The sequence below is a fragment of the Chiloscyllium punctatum genome, chromosome 6 (genome assembly GCF_047496795.1).
Source record: "Chiloscyllium punctatum isolate Juve2018m chromosome 6, sChiPun1.3, whole genome shotgun sequence".
Taxonomy (NCBI): domain Eukaryota; kingdom Metazoa; phylum Chordata; class Chondrichthyes; order Orectolobiformes; family Hemiscylliidae; genus Chiloscyllium; species Chiloscyllium punctatum.
Window position 1 is genome coordinate 15,217,638 of NC_092744.1, and position 13,993 is coordinate 15,231,630.

Consider the following 13,993-nt stretch of genomic DNA (forward strand, 5'->3'; position numbering starts at 1 on the left):
CATTAACCCTCAGTTTTAAAGGTTGCGTTTTTAAAAACTGAATTTGTACTTGAACTGTTGATGCCTGGAAATCCGAAACAAAAACAGAAATAGCTGAGGTAACTCAGCAGGTCTGACAGCATCTGTGGGACGAAAACAGAGTTAATGTTTGGAGTCCAGTGACCATCATTAGAACGTTTTACTTGTACTTGATCTGCTTTTTTGGTTAAAAATCACACAACACCAGGTTATAGTCCAACAGGTTTAATTGGAAGCACACCAGCTTTCGGAGCAACGCTCCTTAATCAGGTGATTGTGGAGGGCTCGATTGTAACACAGAATTTATAGCAAAAATTTACAGTGTGATGTAACTGAAATTATACATTGAAAAATTGATTGTTACGCCTTTCATCTGTTAGAATACTATGATAATTCACTTCTTTCATATGTAAATCACAAAACTTTTTTTATATATTAAAGTTGCATTCTCGGGTTAGCTGTTAACAATGGTGATAGCTAGACAATATGTTGATTGTGTTGGCCCCTGTGTTCTCTGTCTGTGCCATGATGTTTCGATTGTTTCTAATCTAAAAAGTGAGATAACGGAGTTTTACATAAATTCATGCAGTTTTTGAGCTCAGAGTTCTACATGAATGCATGCAGTTGTTGAGCAAAGTGCAATCTAACTCTGCAAGTACAAATTCACCCCACAAAATATGTGTGCATGTGGGTCTTTGTCTGTCTGTGTGTGTCTGTCTGGGGTGGGAGTTGTGAGTCTGAGCTCAAAAACTGCATGAATTTATGTAAAACTCCGTTATCTCACTTTTTAGATTAGAATCAATCTAAACATCATGGCATAGACAGAGGACACAGGGGGCCAACTCCTTCAACATATTGTCTAGCTATCACCACTGTTAACAGCTAACCCGAGAATGCAACTTTTAAAAAAAAAGGTTTTGTGATTTACGCATGAAAAAAGTGAAACTATCACTGTATTCTAACAGATGTAAGGCTTAACAGACAATCAATTTTTCAATATATAATTTCGGTTTCATCACACTGCAAATTTTTGCTATAAATTCTGTATTACGATCGAGCCCTCCACAATCACCTGATTAAGGAGTGTTGCTCCGAAAGCTAGTGTGCTTCCAGTTAAACCTGTTGGACTATAACCTGGTGTTGTGACTTTTAACTTTATGCACCCTAGTCCAACACCGGCATCTCCAAATCATGCTTTTTTGGTGTGTTTGAATTTATAGATTAATTTGTAATCTGTGCATCCTCAGTGTTCAAGCTGTTGGAGTTCTTTAACAGTGACGGGGAAGCACTGTAGAAGGTCAAAAAATAATTCTTGGTACCGAGAGGATATAATTAACATGGAAAGAGGAATTACTTGTGAGACTAACATGAGGAACTGTATTGACCGTTCTGACCCTATCAGGCATCTGACTTTGCCTTTTATCCAATAACTGAGATCCTTGGTTTCTTGTTTTCTAGGATCGAATTCAAGTGGCAGCGTCTGTCTGGAAAATAAGGAAGGCACTCTTCCCGTTCCCAGATTTGTAAATGTTTCTTAAAGATGCTATCTTCATTGCAATGTGACTTAAAACAAGAGTTTTAAGCAAAACACTAGACATGTTTCCACATGCAACAACAGATGAAGTATCTTAGCTGAGTAGAGAATTTGAAAATGAAACTTGGGTTAATAAAACAAAACAAAATAAAGCTGAATATAAAAAATGGAAGTTACATCGTCACTGGGAAGAGTGCTGTCATTATTGTACGGCACTGTTCCACAAGTCTTCACAAAAGATATAAAATCCAAATCAGACTATAAAAGTTACCAATTTGCTTGACTAACTGCTACTCAGAGCAAAAGCAGTTTGGCTCAGTAAGAGAACAAAAAAAGATTGTTTATTGTGACACTCTTTAGAAGAGCAGTGAAAGGAAAGGTCTTTACATTAATGCAACTTAAGCTACACACTTACAAAATACCCAAATACACGCGCGCACTAATATGATCAAGACTGATTAAAGATAACTGGTTTAAAGTATACACTGTGGTTAGAGCATGGATAGAGATAGAGTCAGAAGCGTTGCAGCTCAAAACGACTGAAGTCCAGACTGTAAGGTGGCAAGTAGTTTTCTCAGCCATAGAGCACAGAAACAGGCCTTTCATCCAACTCTTCCATTTTGACCAAGTTTCCTTTTAAATCTTTCCCCTCTCTCCTTTAAAATTATGATCTCTCGCTTTGAGCTCTCCTATTTGAGAGAAAAGACCATTGTTATTCACCTTAACTATGCCCCTCATGATTTTATAAACCCATATAAGGTCACACCTCAGCCTCCTACACTCCAATGGAAAATGTCCCAGCCTATCCAGACCCTCTTTACAACTCAAACCCTCCAGTTTGAGGGGAGGCAGTGGCCTCGTGGCATATCACTATTCTATTAGTCAGAGACCCAGGTAATATTCTGAGGACCAATAAAAAAATTGGAATTAAGATTCGAACGATAACAATGAAACTTCTGTGGAACATCTGGTTCACTAATGTCCTTTAAGGAAGGAAGCTGCCATCCTTACCTGGTCTGGCTGATATGTGACTCCAGTCCCACAGCAATGTGGTCAACTCTTAACTGTCCTCTGGACAATTAGGAACGAGCAATAATTAGCTACCGAGACCCTAATCCCCTGAATGTATAAAAAAAAAGTTCCATCAATGAGTCAGAGGAAGGGAGCAAAGGCACAATAAGCTAAATTTGCAGCAGAAGGTGATAGGTAGGAAGATATAAATAAGTTGAGGGATGGGTAATAATTCTAGCACATGGAGTTTACTGTGGGCAGACGTGAAGTTGTTCACTTTGACCTGAGGAATATAAAAGCCCAATATTATTTAAACACCAAGGTGCAGAGGGATTGGGTGTTTGGGTGAATGAGTCACCAGAACGGTTGTGTGCAGGTAAGGCAAATAATCAAGACGGTGTGGATAGGACACCCACATCTCATGAATGAATAAAAAGACCAAGTCCTGGTGACATCCTAGTAAATATTTTCTGCACCTTCTCCAATTTAATAATATCTTTCCTACAAGAGGATGACCAGTTATTTGGTATTTTAGTGTGTTGTCATTCTTTGAGCTGGTGGTCATTTAGGTTGATCTGGGTCTGTCGTGTTTTATGGTTCTTTTAAGCTTCCTTGGTTTTTCTATTTTTTTCTTTCCCGACGGAGAGAGAAAGATGCTTTCTGTCTGCTGCTGCAGAATGTTCCTTCTCTTTTGATGCTATTCACATTTAACAACTTGTTAACACTCTTCAGCTTAACCACTCAAACAGTGCTGTCATGGAAAATCCTTAAGGGTCTTTTTAGACCTCTGTCTCTGAGTTATCAAATGCTTACAATTTGTATAAATGGAATAATGAGATAATGGAAATAAGTGGATGCAATACCTGCTGGCCTCCGACACTCTATAACTCTGGAAATTTGATGTTTTTGGAAAAGTTAAATGAAAACAATTATTTAAAAATGTCTTCAGTTACAAGGGACAGTCGAGAGTTTTTGTTTTTTATTCAGAGGTTGTAAAGGAAAACTGAGCTACTGAATAGTACAAATGAGACTATCTAAAGATAAACTGTTCCCAGTAACAGTATGCAGATTTCTAGTAACTGGCAAAAGAACCAGAAGTGAAATGAGGATTGAGCAGTGGGTCACATTGATCTGGAATGCATTAAATGTGGCGATGGTGGAAGCAGTAGCAACTTTCAGAAGGAAATTGATTAAGTACTTGAAGGGAAAAGAGTGCAAAGTTCTAGAGAGTAGGACTAATTAGATTGTTCATTCCATGAGCTGGCACAAACACAATTTGCAAAATGGCCACCTTTGGCAATTCTAACAAGTGATGAGGCACAAGAGTCATTGAATCCCTACAGTGTGGAAGCAGGCTATTCGGCCCATCAAGTCCACATGGACCCTCCAAAGAATATCCTATCCAGATCCACTTCCCTCCCCTGAGCCCATAACACTGCATTTCCCATGGGTAATCTACCTAACCTGCACATCCTTGGAGGAAATCGGAGCACCCAGATGAAACACATGCAGACACTGGGAGAATGTGCAAACTCCATACAGACAGTTGCCCGAGGGTGGAATCGAAGCCAGGTCCCTGGTGCTGTGAGGCAGAAGTGCTAACCACTGAGGCACAGTACTGCCTGACAAACAGATATTTAAAATCTTGAAATAAGAAGTCATGCAGACTGTTCATATAACTGTGCCACACAATACTGATGTCCAATGTTTGGACTGTTCTGGGAGAAAGTTACTGATAATGAAGCCTAGCAGTTACCAGTCACCCCACTGTAAATATGTTGATTTGGTGATTAAAATGGCTGATTATTTCCCTTTTGTGTTACTATCCATAATCCATAATCCATAATTTGGGGGCAGCACGGTGGCTCAATGGTTAGCACTATTGCCTCACAACACTAGCTATCCCAGGTTCGATTCCTGCCTCGAGCGACTGTCTGTGTGGAGTTTGCACATTCTCCCTGTGTCTGAGTGGGTTTCCTCCCACAGTCCAAAGATGTGCAGGTCAGGTGAATTGGCCACACTAAATTGCCCACAGTGCTAGGTGCGTTTGTCAGAGGGAAATGGGTCTGGGTGGGTTACTCTTCAGAGAGTCGGTGTGGACTTGTTGAGTCGAAGGGCCTGTTTCCACACTGTAGGGAATCTAATCTGAAACAAGAGACTTTAACCGTTCTGAGGTAAACTCAATTAATCTGTTTATTACAAAACAAATCCTGATCTTAAAACATGTGGCAGATACTGGTTAACATCTAAACCGTAAGCTAGAATGAGAGCTATATCCTCATAATCCCAAATAGGTTTTCTCTCACTATGCAAAAAAACAGGCAAAAGGGAAGAAAAACCGTGAACAAAAACCGAAATCATTGGAAAAGCTCAGCAGGTGTGGCACCATCTGTGGAGAGAAAGCAGAGTTAATGTTTCGGGTTGAGTGACGCTTCCTCAGAATTGTGAATTGTCTGTGGAAATGTGTTTTAGCAAATACCTTGTCAAACACCAGGAGCGACCGTGAAATTAATGTCGGTGGACGAGAAAATAGATTGGAATGGAAATCCTGTCTGAGAGAGGGAGCAGGTCTTATTAGATTCCCTACAGTGTGGAAACAGGCCCCTTGGCCCAACAAGTCCCCACCGGCCCTCTGAAGAGTAACCCACCCAGACCCACTTCCCTCTGACTAACACATTCCCCCGAACTAATGCATCTAACCTACACATCCCTGAACACTATGGGCAATTTAGCATGGCCAATTCACCTGACCTGCACATTTTTGGACTGTGGGAGGAAACCGGAGCACCTGGAGGAAACCCACGCAGATTCTGGGAGAGTGTGCAAACTCCACACAGACAGTCACCCAAGGCTGGAATTGAACCCATGTCCCTGGTGCTGTGAGGCAGCAGTGCTAACCACTGAGCCGCCGTGCCGTCGTCATCAAGGTGAGCAAGCCTGGTATAGATGTGGCAGTGAATTAAATACTGAACAAAGACCAAGAGAAGTGTGGATGCTGGAAATCAGAAACAAAAACAGAAATTGCTGGAAAAGCTCAGCAGGTCTGGCAGCATGTGCGGAGAGAAATCTGTTAATGTTTCGGGTCCAGTGACCTTACTCAGAACCCAGAAGAGCCCTGATGCCAGGGTGTGAAAGTAAAGGATTTGAGTCATTCGAGACTTCTCATGGCCCGTTGGGTTTCTTGTTGATGAAGTTGAGTTGCTGACATCAGTAAACTGATGACAGGTCTTCAGTTCAGACAGAAATCTAGTTGAAAGTTGCCATGGTTATCGGGTTATACGCTAGTCAGAAATACTGGTTCTTCATCAGGTACCTGGAATTACTTGTATTGAATTGAATTAGCTTTATTGTCGCAGGAGAGTGAAAAGTTTATAAGTCGCCACTAATGTCACTATCTTAGGTACAACAGTACCCAGGTACAGCTTCTTCAGTTGTAGATTAATTACAGTCTAACACAGGGCTCCATTTCGGGTACAGAGTATTGAGGTACAAGGCTTGGTTACAGAATTGAGAGTTGAAGAGGATAAAAGTTACATTGCAGTTTTACACCGTGTAACCGTAGGTCAGAAACACATCACAGTCTCTCTCCAAAGGGTGTTCCGCAGCAGACCAGCGCTAGTGTGGGGGTCCCACATGGACTGACCACTGGCTACCACCACAGACTGCACTGTGTTGCTGCTGCCGCATTCTTGCACTGGTCACTGGCATTGCCACTGCGGGGGCTGGGACGGGTGTCAAAGGCTGACGGAAGGGAGGACAACAGGGGAAAAGAAGGAAAAGAGCAGGTGAAGTAGATGAGCTCCAGCTGGAGTGCCCTACTCCGCTGCTATCTGCTGGAGTGAAAGAGCGAGAGAGACTGGGTTTCCGTCTTATCCAGTGGACACAGTTTTATGAATGTATTGTAAAGAAACAAATACAATGTGAGGGGGATAAAACACCTTTTTCGTGCGTGAATAGTTAGGGTATAAAATACACTGCTTGGGAATTTGGTGGGTGCTTCTTCAGTTGAGGCATTCAAGTCCATTTCATAATTTCTTTCATATTGACATGTAGGAGGTGGGTGTTACTGGCTGGCCAGTATTTATTGCCCTTCTAGGGTGAGCTGCCTTCTTGAACCGCTGCAGTCCACCTGCTGTGGGTTGACCCACAATGCCATAAAAGGGAGGGAATTCCGGGATTTTGTCCCAGCGACAGTGAAGAAATAGTGATATATTTTCAATTCAGGATGGTGAGTGGCTTGGAGGAGAATTTGCAGATAGTGCTGTTTCCATGTATGTGCTGCTATTGTCCTTCAAGATGGAAGGAGTCATGGGTTTGGAAGATGCTATTGAAGAATCTCTGGTGAATAGCTGAAGTGCATTCTGTGAATGGTACACACTGATACTACTGAGCGGCAGTGAAGGGAGTGGGTATGACACTCATCAAAAAGGCTGCTTTGTCCTGGATGGTGTCAAGCTTCTTGAGTGTTGTTGGAGCTGAACCCATTCAAGCAAGTAGTGAATGTTCTATCACACTCTTGACATGCGCCTTAGGGCTTATTGACAGGCTTTGTGGAGTCAGGAGGTGAGTTACTTGCTGCAGTATTCTAAGACTTTGACCTGCTCTTGTAGCCATTGCATTTATATGGTGAGTCCAGTTGAGTTTATGGTCAATGGTAACCTCAGGATGTTGGTAATGGGGGATTCATGGACAGTAACACCATTGAATGTCCAGCTGTGGTGGTTAGATTGTCTCTTGTTGGTGTGGTCATTGCCTGGCTTATGTGGCATGAATGTTACTTGCCACTTGTCAGCCCAAGTCTGGATATTGTCCATGTCTTGTTGCATTTGAACATGGACTGCTTCAGTATCTGAGGAGTCGCAAACAGTGCAATTGTGTAATCATCAGTGAACATCTCCATTTCTTATGGTGGAGGGAAGGATGTCGATAAAGCAGCTGAAGATGTTTGGGCCTAGGACACAACCCTGAGGAATTCCTGCTGAGATGTTATGGAGCCGAGATGACTGACTCTCCACAGCCACAACCAGCTTCCTATGTGCCAGGCAGGACTCCAAGCAGTGGAACGTTTGCTCCCTGATTTCCGTTGATTCAGTTTTTCTCGGGCTTCTTGATGTCACACTCTGTTAAGTATGGCCTTGATGTCAAGTGCTGTCACTCTGACCTCACCTCTGGAATTCAACTCCTTTGTCTGTGTTTGACCAAGGCTGTAATGAGGTCAGGAACTGAGTGGCACCAGTGAGAAGGTTATTGCTGAGCAGATTCTGGAGCACAAATCGACAGCATTATTGCCGGAATGTTGTCAGGGCCCGTAGCCTTTGCAGTATCCAGTGCCTCCATGTGGAATGGCTGAAGACCGGTATCTGTGATGCTGGGGACCACTGGAGGAGGCTGAGATTAATCATGCACTTGACACTTCTGGCTGATGATTGCTGCGAAAGCTTCAGCCTTATCTTTTGCGCTGAGGTCTGGGCTCTTCCTTCATTGAGGATGGGGATATTTGTGGAGCCACCTCCTCTAGTGAGTTGTTTAATTGTCCACCACCATTCATGACTGGATGTGGCAGGACTGCAGAGCTTAGATGTGATCTGTTGGTTGTGAATTTGCTTAGCTCTGCCTGTCACTTGCTGTTTGGCACGCAAGTAGTCCTGCTTGATGGTTTTACTAGGTTGATGCCTCATTTATGCCTGGTGCTGCTCCTGGCATGCCCATCTGCAGTCTTCATGATCCCCTGGCTTGATGGTAATGGCTGAATGGGGGATATGCTGAGCCATGAGATTGCAGGTTGTATTGTAGTACGATTCTGCTACTATTGATGGCTCACAGCACCTCATGGATGTCCAGTCTTGAGTTGCTAGATCTTGTTCAAAGTCTGTACCATTTAGTGCCACATAACACAGTGAAGGGTATTGTCAACGTGAAGATGGGACTTCATCTCCACAAGGATTGGTGACTCTTACCAATACAATCATGGACAGATGCATCTACTTCCGGCAGATTGGTAAGGATGGGGTCAAGTATGTTTTTCCCTCTTGTTTTATTTTCATAGAGACTAAGTGCAGGATTGTGGGAAAAAGGACGAAGGTTGGCACTAAGGTAAAATGCTCTGAGAATCAATGCAGACATAGTGGGCTGTCTGGCATTCTTCTGCAATATAACAATTTTGTAATTCTGTGATTTTTCTTTTTTGCTCACTGCATTGGTCTATAACAAAACAAAACCAAGTTTAGAAAGGGTTTCCATTGATATTAGAGGCCTCCAAAATCTTTTCAAAGCCAGATTTTCAAGCAAATACCATTTCTCAACTCCCTAAAAACTCCAAGTCACTTGAGTTTTTGTAACCAGCATGTGAACCAAGGCACATGTTAAACTGTTGATATCTTTTACAAGAAGCCACATGGTGAAAACATTTCTCAATCTACCAAATGTCTCCCCCACTGTTCCATCTCTTCCCTTTTTTTTGTGTAGTTCTTAATTATAAATGTTTTCACTCCACCAAAACAGAAATTGCTGGAGAAAGCCAGCAGGTCAGGCAGCAACTATGGAGAGTTAATGTTTTTAATCCAGTGACAACTCTTCAGAAAAGATGCCTTCTATGGAACCTTGGTAGTTATGTTGGGAGTTGGGGGAAGAGAAAGAGTAAGCAAATAGGTAGAGAGAGAGCCCAGAAACAGAGAGAGAAAGAAAAGGTTTAGGCAATCAGAGTGTTTTGTTGTTAGTAAGCCAAGGAAGAAGAGAAGCTAGATAGGTGAAAATGGACTCGCTATACTTAAAGCAGCCTCTGCTATGACAGGGCCTGGGATGTGAGTCACCAGACCAGTTCTCTGGAGAAGGAAAATGGTGCCTTGGATTTTGGAATAGAAATGGGGGTGGAGAAAATCTGTCCATATTAACTATCATTATTTGACTGAAATTATTTCTTGCATCAGTACAGATACAGCAAAATACAAAAATAGAGATAATGGTTCTCTACTCTTTCATGGGATGGGAGAGTCAGTGGCAAAGCCAATATTTGTTGTCTATACCTAATTGCTTTTGAGTTGAGTGGCTTACAATGCTATTTCAGAGAGCAGTTAAGAGTCGATCAGATGACTGTGTTGTTTTGGAGTCACATGGGCCAGATTGGATATGGATGGCCGACATTGGTGGATTGGAAAGGCTTTATAGCAATCATTGTCATTGTTACTGTCACTGGTAATTTTTGTTGAATTTTAACTTGAATTTAAGTTCCACCGGCTGCCATAGTTGGATTAGAGTCGGTGTTTAGACAAAGCACAATAAGCTCAGGCCCTCTGGATTACAGTACAACAATATGAATACAACACCACCCTCTCCCTTTGTTGTCATTGCTTCAGTGCTTCTCTATTAGGTATATCAGTGAGATTTCCCCAGAATGCCATCTGTTAGAACTCCCTACCTTGCTGAGAACCTCACCTTCCAGTATCACTCTGAAACCCTTGTGAAAGTTGCACTTGGTCAAATTACGTGGAACAGAATTTTTAAATGGCTTATTTAGAAAGCAGAGAGGGAGTAGTTCTGAACAGCAAACACAGCCCTGTTGACCACGCAGAGTCCACCTACACCACATCTGGGAACTTGTGCCAGAACTGGGAGAGTAGTTCCACAGGCCAATTGAGCCACAGCCTGGCCGAATCATTCTTGTGGAATCCTACCCTGTAATGTCCCACATACCACTATCACCATCCCTGGGTGTATCTTGACCCACCAGACACTGTAGTATACAGTCAAGAGACTTCAACTTTTTATTCAGGATCCCTGTGGGATCTCATGGCATCAGGTCAAACCTCCTGTTGCATTATCACCCGCCAGTCCCCTCGACTAATGAATCAGTGTGTCTCCATGTTGAAATTCATTTGTGGGAAACCCTGAGGGTGGTAAGGGGGCAGAATGTATTCTGGCTGAGGGACCTCAGTGTCCATCACCAACAGGGGCTGGGCAGCACCATTATTAACCGAGCTAGTTAAGCCTGAAAGGGAATTGCTGCTAGAAAGAGTTTTCAGCAGGTGGTGAGTGAACCGACAAGAGGGAAGAAAAGAAATCAACTTCACCTCGTCCTTACCAGTTTACTTGTTGTCAGTGTGTCAGTCCATGACAGTGTTGGTCGGAGTAACTGCCGCATGACACTTGTGGAAACAAAGTATCGTCAGTCCTCAAATTGAGTATATCCTCCTTTGCATGGTGTGGCATGATCCCTGTGCTAAATAGGACAGACTTTGATCAGATCTTTAGAACTTTGAAATGAGTGGCCGCGGGCCATCATAGAATCATATAACATGGAAACAGACGCTTTGGTCCAAATTGTTCACGCCGACCAGATATCATAAATTAAACTAATCCATTTTGCCTGTCTTTGGCCCATATCCCTCCAAATCTTTCCAATTTGTAGAGCTGTCCATATGTCTTTTAAAATGTTGTAATTGTCGCCACATCTACCACTTCCTCTGGCAGTTCATTCCATACTTGCACAACACTGCGTGAGAAAAGGTTGCTCCTTATATCCCTTTTAAATCTTTTCCCTCGCGCCTTAAATGTTTGCCCTCTCGCTTTGATCTCCTCTACCCTTGGAAAAGGATCTTGACTATTCATTCACCTTATCCGTGCTCCTCATGATTTTATAAACCTCTATAAGGTCACCCCTCAGCGTCCGATGATCCAGGGGAAAAAAGTTCCAGCCTCTTGTTATAACTCAAACTCTCCAGTCCTTGTAAATTATTTCTGTACCCTTTCTAGTTTAACAACATCCTTCCAGTAGCAGGGCAACCAGACTTGTACACAGTCGTATGGAAGTGGCCTCACCAATGTTCTGTCCAACCACATCAGTGTTACTTCTGACCAGAGTGTGTAACCTGCTTTCCTTGCACATTCTAATTCTATTACAATTCTAATTTGGGACTGTTTCAACATTCTTTCACTGTCATTGGATCAAAATCCTGTAACTCGCTCCTCAGTAGAATAGTGGGTCCACCTACAGTATGTGGACTGCAGTAGTCTTCTCAAGGGGACTGAGGGACGGGATATAAATGCTGGCCCATCAGTGATGCCCACATCCCATGAGTGAATTAAAACAAAAATCAATCAAATTGAGAAATCAACCCTGATTCGTTGTAACATGCAGGAGTGCATGCCAGGAGCAACACCAGCCATACCTAAAAACGAGGTGAAGGTGTTGGTGTTGGACAAAATCAGAAGTCACATGATGCTAGCTTGTAGTCCTATAGTTTTATTTGAAATCACAAGCTTTTGGAACATAGTCCAGATTTCACCCGATGAAAAGGTTACGCTCTGAAAGCTTGTGACTTCAAATAAATCTGTTGGATTATAACCTGGTGTCGTGTGACTTCTGATTTTACCTAAAAATGAGGTGGTGTCAACATGGGACTACTGGTATGCCATCCAAAGGTATTAGCATGCAGTAGACAGGGCTAAGTGATCCCATAATCAATGCTTCAGTTCCCAATTCTGCATCCTGCCACGGCAGACAATTAAACAAATGATAGGAAGCTCCACAAATATCCCCATCCCAGTTGTGGGAGCAGTTTCCTCATTTCCCCTCACCTTACTCCAGTTCCAACCTGCCAGCTCAGCACCATCCTCAAGCCCTGTCCGACCTGCCAATCTTCCTTCCCACCTACCTGCTCCACCCTCCCCTCTGACCTATCACCTTCATCCCCACCTCCATCCACTTATTGCATTCTTAGCTACCTTCTCCCCAGCCCCATCCTCCTCCCATTTATCTCTCCACCCTGGAGGCTCCCTGCCTCATTCCTGATGAAGGGCTTTTGCCCGAAATGTCGATCTTCCTGTTCCTCGGATACCGTCTGACCTGATGTGTTTTTCCAGCACCACTCTAATCTTGACTCTAATCTCCAGCACATCCAGACCTCCCTTTCGCCTTGAAGCATTTTCAGCTCCTTCAGGCCGAAGGAGCTGAACGTGAAGGGTGAAGGGAGGGTGGAAAGGGTGAACGTGAAGGAGTAAATGATAGGTGGAGATGGAGCCCAGAGAGAGAGAAAAACACAGTTGGGCAAACAAAGGAATGGGTATAGGTTAGCTGAGAGAATGAATCGCTGCTAATGGGGACAATTAGCAGCTGACAATGTGTTGTGTGTGGTAGCAGTCCGTGTGATGACAAGGCCTGGTGTGTGGGGTTTGGGATAAGGATGTGGACCATTCTGCTATAATGTCAGTTTCATCACTGCAAATTTACTGTAACACAATTGAGAATTGGGGGCATTGATTCTAAAGCACAAACCTTTTTCTTTTCTTCTTTTTTCTTGTTTCTCTTTTCTTTCTTTCTGTGTCAGACACAGTGAAAAACAACAAGTGTGTAAACCTTTATTTATATTCCACCACCAGGAAAGCGTGAACTTTTAAAATGAGTGTTGGCTGTAACGTGATTACAGTGCCAGCACTTTAGGCGCTGTTTCTGAAGTGTGATTTTTCTATAATGTCGGTGCACCGACTCTAAAATGACAGAACTCCATATTGATTTTGATTTGATCTGTTTTATTGTCAGGTGTAATTTGTTACAATGGACAGTGCAAAGTGTTGTACGGTGTTGTCACTCTCTGATGCTTTTTAAAACACAGGAGAATAAACCAAAGCATAGAATATAAGGGCAGAGAAATAAAAGAATGAAAGTGTTCAGGTTTACAGTCCTTCTCATTAAGTACTCCTCCATGGGCCTGGTGGACGGGGATGGGTCTCCTTCACCACACCACTGTTGCTGGAATGAAAGTTGTCCACTCTTCAGTGCTGGATTAGTGGTGCTGGAAGAGCACAGCAGTTCAGGCAGCATCCAACGAGCAGCACTCTTCAGTGCTATCTTGCCTTCATCAATGCCCTTGCCACTGAGTCATCGCTGGACCTTGCCAACGCAGATGCCATTGGGTACGTTGTGGGCCCAATCTCAGCCGTTGCATGAGTCCACATTGCCCCCCCCACCTCTTCCATGCAGCTGCTGCTAATGCCACTGGGTGTGGTCCTGGGTCCAAACTCTCCTCCAACACCGCTGTCTCAAGTTTGCACTGATAGGTCCCCCTCGCCACTGCCGATACCGTTACCGCGACTGAACTGTTCGCCAAGAGGTAAGTTCCATTTAAAAAGAAATAGGAGAGAGAAAAAAAAACCAAAAAGAAGAGCTGTCAAGCCCCGGGCTTCCTCCACCACCATCTTACCGGGCTCTGAAGGCTCCAGCGTTCCCAAGTGAAAAATTGGAAGCTTCCAGCTGAGCTTCGCTGGAGCACCAGCCTGAGACCGAGATGTTAGTCAGAGAACACGCCGGTGTGCTGACGTGTCAGGTAATTGGAAGCTTGGCATCATTTTTATGGATAGAATGTAACTGTTCTGCAAAGCGGTCACCCAGCCTGCGCTTCCTCTCCCTAATATTGAGGAGACCCCGAGCAGTGAATG

General features: G+C 43.4%; 1 protein-coding gene across 4 annotated transcripts in view; it reads left to right on the forward strand.

Moving 5' to 3' along the window:
* The window catches only part of LOC140478741 (mediator of RNA polymerase II transcription subunit 12-like protein), a 609,926-nt gene that overhangs the window by 232,367 nt on the left and 363,566 nt on the right, over nucleotides 1–13,993 (forward strand). The window lies entirely within an intron of this gene.